A 19,228-nucleotide genomic window follows, 5' to 3' on the forward strand; every position below is an offset into this window, starting at 1 on the left:
GCTTCTTTTGCCATTTTCCCAAAATTTTAAAAATAAGATAGAAATCTAATTAAAAGAGGCTGATTTGTTCAGGGTCTAGTGGAAGAGTTAGTCATGTGTGAAAATAGTTTTCATATTTTGTTTCTTGTCAGTGATAATATTTTCATTTAGCATCATGAGTTAGCAGCACAGTTAAAGCTATAACCCAGCCCATACCCCCTCCCCCTATTCCTGGTCCACATTTTTGTTGCTGGTTTCCCCACCTTGTGGGTTCTTAAACTAATTCAGTGCTGTGTGGACAGCGCTAACAATAGGCTATTGTTAGTTTAATTTATTTGCAGCATGTATCCTTTGTTGGCCAGGGTATGTTAATCTGGCATTATAATTCTCTCCCAGTGCATATTAAGCTGTTGTCATTTTTGCATTAGCATTTCTCTGTTAACCCACATCTGGGGGCTGACTGTGAGTGTGTAATTGAAATAATGTTATTAGGTTTGCTGGTGTAGATCACAGGAACCCAGGTGGCACAGCCTTGAATAATATGTTTAATTGCTTTGTTAAATGATATCTCTATCCCTTAGACCTTTCATTAAGTTCTCTTTGTAACATGCTTACACAATTGCCCTAGGCTGATAGATTTTAAACTGCCTTTACTCTAGGGAACTTTAAGGATGATTTTGGGGAGTCAAAGACTAAAATTGGGGGGAAATCAATGTGGCAGGACATGGACTGGTAGATGCAGCCTTAGAACATATCAACATAGCCCTTCAGGTAGTGGTTACAAGGGCACTGGAAGCAAGAGGAAATCTCTTTACCATTCTGGGTGTCAAATCATTTTAAAAAGACATCTGGGAGTCTGGTTGAAGGTGAGAGGGAGAGGTCTAGGTGGATAACAAGGGTCAGAGAGGTCTGGCTGCAGAGTTCCGACCCTAGGGGACAGCATCTAACCCATTCTTGGGATTAATCCTGTGACAGGCACTGCACTAAGCCTTTTTAAAACATTAGTTTATTTAGTCTTTATAACTACTCTACAGATAGGCATTATCATCTCTATGTAAGATGATGTTTACCTGTCTGAATGTGTTTAAGGTTATTTAGTTTGTAAATAAAGGGTCAAAAGATAAGTGTGCTGGCTTCAGAGTTCGCATTGTTATTTTTACAAGATCTTGGTGTGTACTAAATATAAGGGCTGCAGTTTGTTGGCTTCTGTTCTCTGGAGTGAAGAATAGGTGGAAGCAGGACCCATGAAATTATAACATAGAATATAGACATGTGGCACTATAAGGAGTCCCACTGAAGGTGAGAAACAACTTGCTCACCTAGCAGGATGTAGAGAATAAGTATCTCCCAGTTTTCCCTTGTCTGATGTCAACTGGTCAAGTCATTCTGATTGCTTGGTATTAAGAGCCACCTCTATGAAAAACGGTCTCATGGGCATTACCTACAATTAAAAGGTGGTCCCATGTCCTGGCCCCTGGCATGGGCCCCATCCTCATGCCTCTTCTCCAGATCACTTGGGCTCTGATCTTCTGATCTTTCCCCTTCAGAACGCTGACCACCAGCCCTGCCATTTGCCAGCCCACGTGTCCGTGCATTTCTTTATTTCAGGCCACTTCTCTTCCAACATAAATGTGATTAGGTACATTAAACAAAGCTCTGCTCACAGAGAAAATTAACCTCCCCACTGTGTTCAAGGGCACCTTCAGTGTGTCTCCAGCTCAGCAGCTCAGATCATTGTTAGCTTCAAACCACATACCAAGCCAACCCATCATTGAACCAAACTGAGTCTTTTACCTTCTCTATCAGCTGGTCATAACATATAGACAGATGAAGATACACCGATGTAATAGTGGGGGGTGACTTGAGTCAATGGGCCACCTCCACAGAGAGACTATGTATACCTCATGCACATTTCATTTTTGCATGTCCTTGTCAGACTGTGAGCTCTTTGAGGGTAGACAATGACTCTGAAAACCTAACCTCCAGAAGAGATCCTGGCACAAAGTGCATCTTCAATAATTGCTTATTGAAATGAAATCAATGATATCTAGGTGAAAGAGATAAGAGAAGAAGCCAAATGTACACACTTAGTTCAGGGCCTCTTCCACCACATCTTGTAGAGTTATCACTTATGAAATTCTTGGTAAAGGACTGGGAGGACTAAAGGACAATGCATGTGGAGGGGACAGGGGCATTTCTGTGTGAGACCTGGGTGATCATCTTAATTGATCAAATGGCCTAGTTTTAATTCTAAAATTCCTATTCCCTTTAAGAGTAGCTCAAGTAAACCCACAAAAACAATCCACAACTTCTGCCTTTTAAAATTTTTCTTTGGAACCCATTCCCTGAGAGGCTTCAAGGTCAAAAATAACTGAAGCAGCATGTTCTTCCTCTCCCTATAACAACTTCTATTCCTTTCCCCTTTCTCTTTTATTTTTTCTATCATGGGGTGTATCTGGAAACACAAAGACTGAATAAATTGTTAGGTAACTTAATTAATTAGAGTAAATGGTCTTAATTTCTATAATAGAGAGATTGGAATGTTTGATAGTATACAATGAGCACTAATAGGATCAGGGGAGTCTTCTCTAAGGAAATGACATTTAGGCTGCAACCTGAAGGTTAAGAAGACTTTACTAGGTGAAGTGCAGTCATGCCCTGAAGTGACAGAAGAGTGCAGCATTTTTTAGAAAGTGCCCAGAATGTCTGAAGTCTAGAGCTGGAGGGAGGCGATACACTCAGTGAGGATGGAGACATGGGCTGTGATCAGGCCATAGGGGGCCATTGGAAGCTGTATGAATTAAGAGGGTTGGAAATCCATAAAAGTGTTTTAAGGAAGGAGTTACAATTTAAAAACATAGGATTTAGATTTTTGTTCATGTCACTATAACTACAGTGTGGAAGATAGATTGGAGGGGGCTAGAGGGGACTGTTAGGAGGCTATGGGCAAAGGAAGAAGGTGTCTTGGATTAAATTGATGGCATAAGGACAAGTGGATAGATTCAAGAGAAATACATTCAACTTGATCATTAATTGGAGATAAGGTGCAGGGAGAGGAAGGTGCTGGCTTTGACTTCTTATGTCCCTGCTTCAGGAACTGGCTGAATCACGGTGCCCATCGCTGTGCTCAGGTATAGGAGGAAGGGGCTGTCCGGAGAACCAAAGCACGAGATTGTGTGTCTTGCTCTAGGAGAGAGATTGTTCTTAATGAGAATGTTTATACATCCATTTCTATTTTCTCATTGGCTCTCATTATAAAATAAGAATTCTGGTACCTAAGAATAAAGAAAATCTTTTAAGATTTCACATTTCATGGAAAACTATAACATGCTGATTAATAGTAGTAGAAACCATTATTTATAAAATCACAGCAGCTTCTGGTAAAAGTGTTTGCACCCCAGGGGTTTCATCCATCTTCTGCCTTCTCCACATGTCTTCCTGGACAGTCATATCTCCTCCCATGTTTTTCACTATCACTTATGTGTATTTTAACAATTCCCAAATGTTTACCCCTAGCTTGGACCTCTCTTTTCAGATCTAAGTTTTTATATCAACTGTTGACTTGCTGCTCTCACCTCAATGTTGCTCATTTTCATTCACTGTAGGCACAGAGGAGGTTACTAATTACCAAGATAGCAGTTTTTATATTTTAAAAATGGAGAAAAACATTTCCTTTTTTCCCTTTTAATTAAGTTTATTTGGGTAACACTGCTTCATAAGATTATATAGGTTTCAACTGTACATTTCCATGATACTTGGTCTTCATATTGCATTGTGTGCCCACCACCCAATGTCAAATCATCTTCCATCACCATGGATTTGGCCCCCTTTACCCTTTACTACCCTCCCACCCACCTAGCCTCTGGTAACCACAATAAATTGTCTGTATCTATGAGTTTATTTGTTTGTTTGCTTTGTTTTTCTTGTTTGTTCATTTGTTGGCTCTTAGTGGCCTTTTATCAGATAGTCTTTGACTATCTACTGTGGCGTCCCCATCACACAGCCGGAAAGTGGCAAAGCCAGACCTGAACCCAGGTCTGTCTAATTGCAGCCACTAAGCTGTATGAATTATTTCTACTCACATGTGAGCAAACATAGCGACAAAGAGGTCTGACGGACAAAGTAGCTGAAAATCATTGCAAGCAGAAAAAGCTGAGAGAAGACCATGGGCAAGGGTAATGGATTTGTAACAATGTTTAAGGAACAATGAGGAAAGAAAGATAGGGGACCATCAGGCAATGTTCTCTGAGATTAGTTTTTGAACTTGACATTTCAAGTTTGTGCCTAACAGGTTTGCCCGCATTCTATTTCAGAGTATCCCTGGGAACACAGAGATTTCTTGCTTTGAAGGGCATTACAAATGGATTCATTTCTCACCATTCAAGTAGGATGTAGGCATGTTTCTCTGAGGCACGTCTATGGATTATAACGTCACATCTGATTACAGTACAGTAGGTTCCCAGTCCGGCACATCATGTACAATAGCCTTCAATTTCTGTTTGGTCGGTGAACATTGCTTTTAATTTGCTAGGCTTACTTCAAGGGGCAAGCGGTAGTATGTATTGTGGGGCAGTGGTAGGGGAGGGTCTACACAACTATGTAATTTGATTTCAAGTTTGCTTTGCTAGTTGAGTTTGGGTAGTTAGTTGGTCTAAATTTTAGGCTAAAATTGGCAGCACTATGGGTAATAGAGAGATAATTTCTTACACGATGACCACAAAGGCATGAATGAGCAGGCAAGAGACAAGTAAGAAAACAAAGGTCACTGAGAACAACCTCAGACTGGTTTGTTTTCAAAACTCTAGTTGCTTTGTAAGTCCTCTAATGATAAACTTTCAGTTTCAGGCTAGAAAACCCTTACAAAAAGTGAAACCAAATAAAAATTAGTAGAGCCAGCGATTTTGAAAGAGATAGAAAAGAACCCTGACTTACTGACTTCTCCGCATAACATAGCAATGTTTTAGAATGCATTGAGATTGTCACTGCAAATGCATCTGAACAAAGATGTGTCTCTACTTCTGGGAAATGTCACAGAATTTTTTGCATATTCCAACACTTAAAATCGAGGTACTATTAATAAGATACACTGTTTGCTGAGTTTATACCTGGTGCCAGACCCTGACCTAGACTCTTCATAAACATTGACTCTCTTTACTTAGTTCCTTAAAATAACTCACTGTTGTTGATATTTCACTCAATTAGTCTCGTCTCTAGAACATTTCAATCCAACCTTCCATTTTGCTGGCCCATTTCACTTTTCTTTGCACTTATTGTTTCTGCCTGCACATCTCACCCATCACATTTCATCTCAGCATCCCACCATAGCCCCTTGTTATATATAGCTATAACCCTAGTACAAGACCTAGTACCCTGGGCATGTGATTTATTTGTCAAATGGAAAAACATTTGAACACCCTTGATCTTCAACACACTTCTTTGGTTGTAACACTTAACTCCCTTACTCAATGCTTTAGGGGAGGGACATTGAGAGGCTCTTGCTTTCTCCTCTCAGGGACTAATTGGCCTACAAGCTCTGGGCAGTTTTGCTTTAGCCACTAGACAGCCCTTGAAAGAAATTTGTAGAGGCACCATTGGCTTTTCTTTGGAAACCTAATCTAGAAAGAAATGATAGAATGGGTAGGAGGTTAAGAGAAAAGCTAATATTTGCTGTAGGAGTCCAGAAGAGAGGTAATGAGCAGCTGAGCCGGGGAGGAGGCAGAGGGCCACTGCTGATGTGGCTGCCATGGGCACTAAGGACATGATGCCTTGCAGATGGAGGAAAGGCCAAGGAGACGGCCAGGGCAGAGTTTAATCTCAGGTTCCTCAATGCCAACCTTGTGACCTTAGTCAACATATTCATCCCAAAGCCTCTCCATGCTCGTCTGTATGTGACAGTCTTCTTTCATAGGGTTGTTGAAATAACTCTAAATTAGAGAGTGTAAAGTACTTAGCACAGTACCTGAGCATATAGTAAGTACTTGATATCAGCCCAGAAAATAATTTCTACCTAACAAGTTCTGAAACATAAAAATAAATAAGTTACCTTTGGCGTTTCCCTTTCTAATGTAAACATTTATTGAGTACTTACTGTGTGCCAGATATATGACTAGGCACCAGAGCCTCAGCAGGCACTAAACCAGCGTCCCTTAGTCTCATGGGAGGAGCCAGCATTTTAGTGCACAAAATTCACATAAAATATAAGACAAAAAAGATCATTAAGTAATGTGTTTGAAGCTGTTGCCTTGGGCTAAAATCTCAGCTCCTCAACCCAGAGTGTGAGAAATAACCAACAAAGCAGTTGCATCACAATTATAGCTGCTTATGAAGTAGGCTCCCAGTGATGAAGAGTAACTTAGGGATGTGAGAAAATTAAAAAAAGAGAAAGAAATAGAACTCTGTCTTATTAGAAAGAGCCTTTTATCAGAGGAAGACCAAAGCCTAATCCATATGAACTTCCATGATTCTGACAAACAGCTCCCCTAGCAGATTAATGCTGTATAACTCAATTGTTTCTGCCACCTCCAGATACTTCTCTCTGGGGTAAGGTAGTACATCAGCAAAATGTCGATGGATAGCAGGAAGTCAGGTTTTGCTTCCCAGTCTCCTATTTCAGGCTCCCCTCCCAACCCAAATACACACATCATTCCTCTTACATAAAATTTTTATTCAAATCACATAAGGCTATAACTCCTCAAGGCAACTGCTGTGAAGAGCAAAGCCACAAAGCCACCCCCATCCACAATGAAGTATTAAAAGTCGCAGAGGGCCACATCAGGGGGATATTCACTGACAGTCAGGTAATAGCAGGGTTAATATTTTTGTAAGCAGCTCTAAATTAAAAGACAATAGGACAAATGGTGACAGAAGGAGACGACTTTGGGTGGTGAACACGTACTACAATATACAGATGATGTTTTATTGAATTGTACACCTGAAACCTATATAATTTTATTAACCAATGTCACCCCCAAAAATTCAATTAAAAAAAATAAAGTGTAAAAAACTGTGTCAGATCTAAAAATCTTCTTATTCAGTTGTGTTTGTCAATCAGAACAAAGTCAGTAAAGACAGTGAGATTCAAATTCAAATTGTAATAACAATCAGTATGCAGCACTGGATATATACCGAGTCTGCTGACTCTAGGGCTTGAATCTAGACCTTGGACACACTTTCCATTCTATGCCTCAGTTTTCTCACTTGGAGACAGGGATGCAGAGGAATATAGCACAAGGTATGCACAGGAACCTGTAATAGTCCAACACTGTGGTAGGATAGCAAATACACCCACACCTGTGGATATTTGTGTGCGCATGTGTGTGTGTGTCTGTGTGTATGCACATGAGTGTTGGGGCGGGAAGGATTGGAGAGGGAAGGCTGCAGATTATAGGCAGGGATAGGATCTTGAAGGTGTTGCCTTCAATGCTTAGGACTTGGAAATTATCCTCTAGGCTAGAGCACACTGCAGTACTATAAACAAATGTTAATTGTGCCAAGGTAACTCTGTTCCCAGTCTTCAGGGTGATTGGGTGGGTCCTGGGGCAGCCACACCCACTGCAGATCGCCTCCAGCTGCAAGCATCTTTGTTTTCTGAACACAGTGAGCCAAATGAATATTTGTATTTCCTACTAGGGCTTTGATGTAACATTTGGGGAGCACTGCTATGGGCAGTAATGGCCCACGGAAGGCATTGCACAAGTGTCATGTTCAGGGAGGCTTATGAGACATGATGTGTCTAAAGTGTTCAATTAGCAGAGTCTTGCTTACTGTAATTGCACAGTTAAGGTATATATCTAGCTATGTATATGTGCTCACAGAGGAAATATACATTGGAAAATATTTGCTATGGTTTTAGTAACAGAATATAAATGAAATTGCATTGTTACAATAGATCAACAAACACAATAGTTTACACAACTATCTTTACAGCACTTTGCATATGAGGCACATCAATGACTTGATTCTTTATGCAATGCTGAGTGTGCATATAGATTTGAGAAGCTCTCAGTAAATCCCCACGTGCTCAGTTCTAGGCCTTTTGTTTGGGATTCGTTGCCACAAAACTTGGTGAGCCACCCAAGACATCCTCAATTTCATCCAGCATGACACCATTTCTTGGCCCTCTAATAAAAATTATGAAAATGGGAATTTAGAGACAAATTAGAAAAGGCTATTTTCCTTAAGAAGGTGAAATTCCAGTAGGGGAGGTTAGATAAATACAAAAATAACAGTGGTGCGTGATGGAAAGTGGTCAGCTCCGCAGGACAGGTGCAGAAACAAACGCTAGAAGCACATACAGAAGGAAATGCTGACAGGAGAAAGGAACCAGCTGCGTTTGGAAAGGCTTCATGGAGTGTGTGTCAGCTAGGGCTCTCTTAGCCATGCGCAGCAGAGCACCCACATGGAAAGGGCTTAAACAAAGCAGAGAGGTACGGATTTCCACACTGATATCCCAGGAAGAAGTGTAGCTCCCGGGAGCTCTTGATCCAGGTGTCACACAACCGGGCCCAGAGCCTCTTTCCCTCTTATCCATCTATGCTTCCTCTGTGACGGCTGTATGCTCAGACAAGTTCTCCCCTCCCTCCTGCACCCTCCCAGGTTCAAGTCCAGCAGAACTGAAACCTGTGTTTTTTTTCCTGATGGGTCTCACACAAGTCCTAGGATTTGCTCAGAGTTGACCAATTTGGTGAAACGTCCACCCCTTAGGCAATCATTCTGATTGGGGAGATTGGATGCTCTTCTTGACTTAGACCTAGGCCCTTACTCTGCTTTTGAGTACATGAGCTAAGGAAGGGGCATTTTCCAAACAGGAGACTAGGGTTCTGTTCCCGGGAAAAGATAAGAGTATTATTTATAAGATGGCCACTAAATGAAAGTATCCATCAAAGAGTTTGATCTCTGATGTGGGCCTTAGAGAATAGATGAGATTAGAAATGCTGAGACCAGAGGAGAGTGGGAGGAAGTGAACAAATAACTGGCTCGCACACGTACTCTCATTACTAAATTTCTTTATAGTGCTTACGATGTGGAAGTGCCAAGCACAGTTGTGGTCATCTTACCTATGTTAACTCATCAAATCCTCCTAGTAACTTTATGAAATAGATACCATTATTACGCCCATTTTACAGATGAGTAAAGTAAAGCCAGAGAGGTTAAACAACTTACCACAGGCTTCACATCTTGCCCATGATGGAATAAATTTGGTTCTAGTCACTTTGGCTACAATGTCTGCACTTTTAACCACTATGTCATGTTGTCATTGTTAAATGAATGAATTGATAAATAAGTGAACCAGTGAGCCCAACTCAAGCCTGTGCTCCTCACCTTTACATAAACGGTCCTCCTTGTTCCCTGATGTCCACAGAATGCCCGTTTCTCCTTTTGTTGTTTGCTCTGGTGCATCAGTTTTTCTCCTGGCTCCAAAATGGAAGCATCTTCATTATTATTCCTTCAAATCTCCTCTTATCTTCCTTTTAATGTAATTTTTTCCAAGAGCAGTTGCTTCTGGGGTCTTTTGGTTAATTGCTAATAAAGACTTTTCTCTCAGCAAACAGTCCTGGGTGAGGGATGCTCTGATTTAGAAGTGATCCACTGACTTTAGAGTATAAAAAGCTAAATCAGTGGGGCCCGTATTTGACTGCCCTCTTCAGTGGGTTATTACTTGAAGATCAGGCTGGATTAATGAGGGGAAAACCCTCTAGAAAACACTGGGGCATGATCACATTTTGAGTCAATGGAATGCATTTCTCATTTATTAGCTTTGGGACTTTCTGCTCAGAGTCTGTACCTGCCAAGGTGGGAATGTAAAGAGAAAGGCAAAAAAGAAAGAGAACTAATCAAGAAGAAATAAAAGAGTGTGCACATTACTACTGCAAAGGCTCGTCTTCAAATTTAGTTATAGAAACGCAGGCACTAGCATTCAAAGAGGTATCAGCTGACTCGGAATAATATGATCCATGGGCTTAACTGAGAACTTGGCCACAGGGAAGTCGTACACATAAGCGGTTGCTGTACAGCCATGATTTGAATTGTGGTTCCCCTCTGGGAGCCCAAATGGTTTTAAAGAGAAAGTGCCATTGCTTTCCATCAGCTTACAGCACAGAGGCAATTGCTTCTTTAAAAAAATCTAAATAACACGTCAAGATGATACATGCTTGTAAAGGAATGTTTGTAGAATGTTCAACACAGCTACGGCTCTTCCTGGCACAATTCAATAGCGGTTTTCAATTTTCTTTGAAGGGCAATATGCAGCATGCAAAGAAAATCCCCCACTGTAGCGATGACAAGCGCATTGCCCGATCGAAGCAGTGTTTTCAGTTATGGTTTTAGTACATCAATTTAGACTTTGAGTGGTGGATTACTTTTCTGCTCAGTTCACTGAACTCATATTAATGTTATGCTATAGACTTATCTGTATTTCCCTTTGGGCATCTACGTGAATTATCAGAACGGAGATGGTGAAGACAAGGCAAAAGCAAGCAAAATAGGGTTAATATTTTAACATGAAAATGACAGGGAAGTGGGAGCTGTGAGCTGTCGTTTTGGTACTAATCAATGAACTGATCTTAGATAAGTGACAAATTTTCTAGCCTTTATTTTCATAATTTATAAATAATAGAGACTAACTCTTACTGTAGGAGTTTGATGAAATTGTATGTATATCAATTTACTAGCTGTATCATCTTGAGGGAGTTGACCTTCACTTATATATTTTTGACAAATACTTGACAAATGTTTATTGACTGCTCACCATGTGCTAGGACTATGCTTGGCATCTGGAACACAGTAGTGAAGAAATAAATACTTAATAGATTTGTCTATTGTGCTTACAGTTTACTTAGGGTGAAAACTCTCAAACTACTAATCCTGCTAATAAATGTGTAATTATATTCTGAGCTCAGGGCACTGCAGGGAAGATGTAAGGTCCTCTACAACATGACCAAGGGTACTGACCGTTACTGGGATGGCAGGGAAAGCTTACCTGAGAAGCTACCCTTGAGCTGAGATCTAAAGGAGATAAAGTGAAAGAGGGATCAGAATTCCAGACTGAGGAGATAGCATGTGCAAATATCCTGGGGTCTGGGAGAATGGTGGCTTTGGTAAACTAAAGACCAGGGTAGCTGGAACAACAGTGTGAGTTGGAGCAAGTTTTTGGAGGAAATGGAGAGAAAAGCAAAGCCAAAAAAACAGTCGTACAGAGGGCCTTCAAAGTTTTGGTTTTGTTCCAGTGGCAACAGAAGCCTCAATTTCCTCACTTAAAATGGGGGAAATGAGAAAGAAGACAATGAGCTTGATTATACATTCAAATCACACAGCCCTGAGCCAGTATACAGTAGACTCGCAACAAAACAATTCTCTCAACAAATGTTCTGATCTATAAAAGTTAGTCCCTCTTTGCACCATTAGGTCCTTATTTAATGCATGTTAACCAAATCTGGTTCATTTTCACATGAAGTATTTTCCTTCTTTCCCTATAGCTGTAATGAATAGCAAATACCAGATTGATACTAGTATCCTAGTATTGAATACTAGTATTCTATGGATGACTTGCCAAAAGAAAACTTGTCTCTATTTCTTAATTACTTTTTATTCAAACATAATACACATATAAAAAGTACATAAATCATTGGTGTACAGCTTGATGAATTTTCACAAAGTGTACACATATATGCAACCCCGCTCACATCAAGCAAGAGTGTATTACCAGCACCTAAGGCCTCCCCGTGATCCCCCCATCACAGCCCCTTCCTCCCCACTGGCAACCACTATACTGACTTCACTACCACTGCTTCTTTTTGCCTTTTTTTAAAAAATTTTTTATGAGTACACTCATACAATATGTATTCTTTTTTACCTAACTTTTTGTTCATTTTTTTTGTAATTGAAACTATAAATATTACATTTTATACTAATAAAAATGTAAATTATATCATAAAAGATTAAAACTTCAAATTAATTTTTATGTTTTAACCAAGTTATTTGTCTTTAAAATATTCAAAATTATCTATTAAAATTAAAAGTCAAATACAACAACTAATGGTACAACTAATACATTTTATCTAGTACAGACAAAATTTAAATAAAATCTTTAAATAAATCTGAATATTTAAGTTTTACAAATTTAATAAAATCTCAGTAAATGTTATATTTGTAAGATTTTCCTATTTTGTTGCATGTTGTGATAATTTATTAATTTTCATTATTGCATGGTATTCTGCCATGAATATAGAGAATTTATTTTTCAGTTCTACTCTTAAATATTTGAGAGCATTTGATACATATTCTTGAATGAGCAAATGAATAGAATTCTCTAAGACTCAGTTTCTTCATCTGTAAAACAAGTTCGATAATAAAATCTACATTTATTTCATAAGATTGTTGTGACTAAATGGGACAAAGCTTGCCAAATGCCTGCTCAGGGGCAAACAATAAGTGTTCATTAAGTGGAATCTACTTATGATTATTTCAGGAGTCCCTATCTAAAGGATTTGGACAATGGGGAAATTATTTTAAGTAAAAATACTGCCTTAATAAAAAATGTCTACTGCAACTCTGCACTTACACGCCGAGTTAGCCCACCCTATACCATGTTCCTGCTAATCAGTGCAGTCATATGGATGCTGAAGCACCTTAATTGCCTTGGGCCTTCCGTGCTCTCCTCCTGGCTTCGCACCAGTTCTGTCCTGTTCTACCGGCTCCCTACCCTTGCCACTGTCTCCTGGCTTCTGCGACACTCTTGCTCTTGGGTTTGCTAACCCATCTTGATTTGTACAGATTGACACTTGCTCTTTTCTATGCCTAAACCTGCAATTTACTTGCTTTGCTAGTTCCTCCTCCTGGCACCTTGTCTAAAGTATTTTGCTCCAATTCTAGCCCAACATATCTAAAACTCTGAAGAGAATTCAGATAGTCATTGTGCTGAACATATATGGGACATTCAATATACAGATATTGATTGGCATATTGGCTGCCAGTTGGAATCATGGTAAGCAGGAATCCGTGGAAGCCTAATGATAGAGCAATGCAACAAGGCCGCTGGGGTGACACTTGAGAAACTGGTTGGGGTATCATTGGTTACAGAGAGGAATCATGACAGCCCAGGATAGCTGTGAAGGGCTAATTCACTCAATGCTGTCACATTTCTCTGACTCCTCTCTTCAATCAAAATTCTTTCTGTGGTGCATGTGGATGCCAACAAGATCTCTGAGTCTGGCACAGAGCCCTTCTGTGAATATAATAAATCCGACTACCTGATGACCATCTCCACCGAAATGACCTACAGACAGGTGGAATGTAACATGTCCAAGGTACAATTTATTATCATGTCCTAGCCATTCTTCCTGTATTTGCTAACTCCAGTCAGAAACCTGGGTAATGTCTTCTACACTTTCCAACCCTCACCTACCACATCCAATCAATAAGCAATACCTGGCCATACTATCAACTAAGTGGTCTCTTTAAAATCTGCCTGCTTGTCTTCATTCCCACTCAATTTTCTTAAAATGCATAATTTCTAGTGCATAATAACACATAAAACTTCCAATTTGATTGCCTGTTTTTTTTTACCTGATATCTCCACCCCCACTCATGTATTCATCCTGCAGTCAAAGAAGTCTTTCTAAATTTCATACCTGCCCTGGCCAGGTAGCTCAGTGGATTAGAGTGTCCCCCTGACATGCTAAGGTTGCTGGTTCAATCTCTGGCCAGGGCACGTACAAGAAGCAACCAATGAATGCATGGATGAGTGGAATAAATCTTATACCTGGTCATGCCACTTCCCTACTGAGAATCCTCTCATGGTTCCTTCTTGCCATTTGGATGAATTGAGGCTGACTATTTAGCATGGACTGTCAGTTCTTTCATGATTTTGTCCCTGGGGGTTCACCTCTTGTAAACTTATCTCCAGCCATTCTGAAATATTTGCTGTTCCAGGAACATATTTTCATACTCATCTCTGGACCTTTGCTTGGAGCAGTCTTCCACCCATTTCACATTTTCCAGGCTAGTCCTAATTATCATCATGTTTCCACTTCAAAAATAGCTCCTTCTGAGGGGGACTAGGTGTCCTTCCCTTCCCAGTAGCACATTCCAACCAGCTGATTGTTGACTTTGCTGAAATTACTGTTTTGCCTGGCTTATCCCTTTCTGTAACATAACTGGTTAAGAGCAGAGATATTTTATCTTGTTTTAATTTTATCACCAGCACCAAGCACAACACATGGCAGAGTACTAGCTCAAAATATATTTGTTGAATAAATCAGTAAATGCATTAAAAGTTAACCAAAGATGTGCTTATAGGAAAGCATCCATCAGCTACCAATTTATTCTGAGATGGCAGTGTACTACATATCAACCCAAACTCATATCAGCATCTCTTTAAAATATATACTTATTCAAATTTTTCCTGAAGAGACAGATAATCTGGCAAATGCAAGATGCTAATGGGGTGCACTGAAGTAAATACCATACTCCAGGCAAATCATGTTTCCCCTCATACTATGATGACATCAGTGACCTAATATCATTCATTTTATTCTTTCCACAGACATTTACATTTTTCAGCAAAACATTCAAGGACCATGAAATCTGAGTTCCCTTTTTCACTTTTCGGGATTCAACTCTGATTTATGCATATAGTTGTTCTTGCTCTCTCAGCGTCTAGTGACTTATAGATATCCAGGTTAGAGGAGAGTTAGCTGTAATGTAGGTGGGAAAGGTACTATATTTGTAATCAATAATAATAATGGGGGAGGCTGTGCATGTGTGGGGGCAGGAGCTATATGGTAAATCTACATCCTCTACTCCATTTTGCTGTGAACTCGAAACTGCTCTAAAAATAGTCTATTGAAACATATTAGCATAACTGATATAAAAATTCCATACTAGCTGAAGGACATCTTATCAATTCTATCACCAAAACACCTTAAACCTGCTACTTCTATTCCTTTCTGTTACTAGCCACACCCAGGCTATCACGAATCACGTAGCCTCCTCACTGGCTTCCTTGCCGCCAGCTTTGTCAGACCCCAACCCATTCTCCACCCTTCACAGAGCCAGGGTGATCTGTTCAGAGGACAGATTTGATCACCGTACCTCTCTTCAGTGGTTTCCCATTGGGTTCAGGATAAAATTCAAACTCCTTATCATCGCCTACAGGGGTTTGCATGTTTTGGCCTCTGTCTACCTTTTCCCTCCCCCTAATGCCACATTGCCTCCGGCTGTTCTTTTTTTCTGGGTGTGTGTGTGTGGGGGGGGGGCCTTCATAGGAGCAAAGCTCAGAGCCAGTAATATCTCCTGTTTTTTGTGAATCATCCAAACTCCTAGCTATGCAGTCACCTGTCTTCCACCAGGTAGGACATGTAGCTCCCCTGGCTCTCTGCACGTTTCCTGCTCTAGGAACATGGGGATTTGCAGCCTCCATAGCTCTGAAGCCAGACAGACCTGGTTTAATACCTAAATAAATTGGTATTTAAAAACAGTAATAAAAATAAGGAAAATAAAGATATTCACTACTTATTTTAACTGTAGGTGCTATACAAAATTGTTTGTATGTGTAATCTCTTCTAGGTTTCAAAACAGCCATGCCATATAATTATTCTTGTCTTATACATAGAAATTAATATATAAAGAAGGTAAGGATCTTTCTCAAGTCATCTGGTCAACTAGGAGAAGTAGGGCTTTAAACCAGAGCCCATGATGAGTTTAGAGACAGAACTTAACTTCATAGACACACACCTCAGATACCGGGGATATGATGTAATACGTACTTAGTGTGGTACCTCACGCATATTAACATTTTACTCTAAATAATTGTCCTTGATGTTGCTCCTTCATAGGAGAAACCAACTCTATTTCCTCTCTGTCTAGCCACATGTTTAATATCCTTCAATATTAGGCCCAGGCAGAGCTTTTTTCACCCCTGGCGTCATCCCAGATCACCCTCTTACTGGCTCCACTACTCATTTGGTATTTTTTCTCCCACTTACTGTGCAGGATCACAAATGCCTGGAGGGCACTGGTTGCTTTTCATGGTTTTCTGGCATCTCTCAGCACATGACACAGTGCAAGTAATTGTAGGCCACTCAATAAATGATTGTTGGATGAGTGCATTAAAGCACAGAAGGCCAACCTTCTGACCTTAAACTCATTAGTACTATAAATAGCTGAGCTAACTCGAGTTAGACTAAGCACAAATAAAATAAAATAGATGTTCTTTTTTAAAGAGAAGAGAGCTTTGTGATCTCAATCATTTGTTAGTCCAGTGGTCCTTACCTGAGAGACACATTTTCCCCACAGGAGAGCAAGCAGTGTCTGGAGGCATTTGGGGGGTTCAACTCTACCTGGTGGGTAGAGGTTAAGGATGCTGCTAAACATCCTGCTGTGCACAGGGCAGCCCCCACCACAAAGAATTATCCAGCACCAAAGGTTAACAGTGCTGACTAAGAAACCCTGAGTTACACACGGCTATCGAAAGACATTATAAAATTCACATAGAGCTTATTAAAGGGTTTATATGTAATTTTAGATTGTGTATAAATGTGTGCAGAATAGGACAATACTTCTATTGCTAATACTTTTTGAATCAAAATTTTAAAGATAGTGGAAAAACTCATGTATAGTTAAATGTCATTAATTCAAAATAACTTGAGGGAAAACCCATTCCTTACTGTGCAATTTCTTTAAGAGCAGCCAGCCTTATTATTTTATGTAATATACAATCATTCAATGTGGCAACTAACAAAGTGATGCTCATAGATTATTAAAATGGCTTTCTTGAATTGATAAAAATCATCTGTAATTGACACATTTACATTCGAAGGAGCAATGATAGATTTTAAAAATATTTTGAAAATTGTTTATAATAGCCTAACACCTCTCATACCTTTACAATCTCAATGAGGCATTGCAACCTGTGTGTGAAATAGCACAGATTTCAATTAGTGTATATTTGATGATGAGATCACAATCACATAATTCTCCTGAAATATGTTTCCAGCACACACACACACACAACACACACACACAACTGTACCAGCCAGATCTTTGTACACATGCTAGGAGCAGGGTTATGAATGAAGCTAAAACAGCTCTAAGAAACACAGGATTATAAAAGCAGAGATTATATTTTGGGTATAATTTATGTACCTATAGGAGAGAAATTTTTATATCAATTATTCAATTATATTTTAATAGACTGTATTACTTAGAGCAGTATTAAACTCAAAGCAAAATGGAGTAAAGGTAGAGATTTACCATACACTGTCTGCCCCCACACATGCACAGCCTCCCCCGATCAACATCCGCACCAGAGTGGTACATTTATTATAATTAACAAATCTACATTGTTGTATCAGTATTATTCAAAGTCTGTAATTTACATTAGGGTTAAATCTTGCTATTGTAAATTCTGTGGGTTTTGACAAATGTATAAAGAGATATATCCATCAATATCCATCATTTTAGTATCATACAGAGAAGTTTCACAGCCCTAATACAATTATTCTAAATTTTAAAATAAACTCAGAATAGGTGGAGGCTTGTAAGGTTTCTCAATGCCAGGAAGGTAGTTTTACTGTTAAAGAAAAGCATGACTTTCCTAGATCATTTACACGAAGAGATTCCATTTTCAATGGGAAACGAGAAACTCTAAGTTAGACATCGGATGTAGAAATGCTTGCACGCTCAACCCTTCGTTTTCTCTTTAACCACATGATCTTTTAGAGTATGTAGGAAATCACTTGATAAAAATTTTCATCCGGAAGGATGGAGAAAGCTGTAAAACCTCTGACAAAGATGAGAAGATTGGTTATAAAAGAGACATCTTGTAAAACAGTGAGTTATAACAAAAAATTGCTCCAATTCTGAACCCCTCAAGGCCAGGAAAACTTGACATTGAAATGTTAAAACTTCCAGGCAAGCCAGATAAGCTAAACCGATACTTGCATCCCTCTTACAGGACCTGTTACAAAAAGATATAACGGGACGGTCTGGATCAACCATGGCATCAAACACCTGCATGAATATTACCAGTGAGGTAAACTAAATGACTAAATGAAGACATCCACGTGCTTAAATAAGTCATCCCTGAGATCAGGAAGAGAAGATAGAATGAAAAATAGCAACTGATATGTCAGCTTGATTGCTGATAACTGTATTGCTCAAATAATTCAATCATTTTTATTACAAATGGAATTTCTTGATGGTTTTGCCTGAAATATCAGAGACTTTTGAAAGTGAGACTAATTCTGATAGCATCAATAGCACATTAGAAATGTTAAAATCACTTTTTAAACAGATTATTAGGAGAGGCATCCCAGTGCAGTGTAATGAGTCCTGGATTAAGGGTAAGGGGTCAGACGACCCGTGTTCTGTTCAGCCCTGTCACTAGTTAACCATGTGGCTTTGGACATGCCACATAACTTCTGAGCATCAGGTTCACATGTTAAAATGGGATTGAGAAGGCTCACTCAGCTCTGAATTTTGTTGGCGGAGAAGATGATTGCATAAATCCTAGACCCAGGAAAACGGAGAACAGTTGGTGATGAGGAATTGACAGTAAGACACGGCCAGCTCGATACTGGAGGAGACTGTGTTTGGTTTGAAGGAAGATTAACTCAAGCTGAGTTTTAGCTCCTCATTCAACCCAATTTGGAACCTTGATTGGATACACTGATCTTACTGTGAAGGTTTTCACGGCGAAGAAAATACACGCTAGACGTCAGTAGAGTGTCTGAAGGAGGAATTCAGCTCTGAACAATGAATGTGGAGCGTTGCCTCACCGCTCCGCCCACAGGCGTAGCTTCAAGTCCAAGGGGCTACTAGCCCCATGTGCGTGCTTATGTGGTGGTGTGGAGCAGAAGGATGACTGGGTCTTTTAACTTAGAATTTCTTGTCTTTTAATTATTTGATGATTGTCTTTCATTATAAAACTTCTCAGACTCCTCTCATTATAAAAGTAATATCGATAATTGTTCTGATATGTTGGTCACCATCCACATACGCATCCCCTTTAAAACTTGGAACGATCTCATAAGGTATATATTATTACTTGTACTCTACAAATGAGCAAATCTACACTCAGAAAGGTAGTGTGATTTGACCAAATCTCCACAACTGCTAAAGAAAAGAAACAGGCAGCGTCCATAGGTTTGACTGAATGGAGATCTGAAGTTGCCTGACATTCTTTCCATGGAGACATGTGGCTTCCTTGTATAAAACTGGAGAAGCACTCCATGCCGGGGATGGGCCCCCA

Source organism: Miniopterus natalensis, chromosome 16, assembly GCF_054644295.1.
Source record: "Miniopterus natalensis isolate mMinNat1 chromosome 16, mMinNat1.hap1, whole genome shotgun sequence".
Lineage (NCBI taxonomy): Eukaryota > Metazoa > Chordata > Mammalia > Chiroptera > Miniopteridae > Miniopterus > Miniopterus natalensis.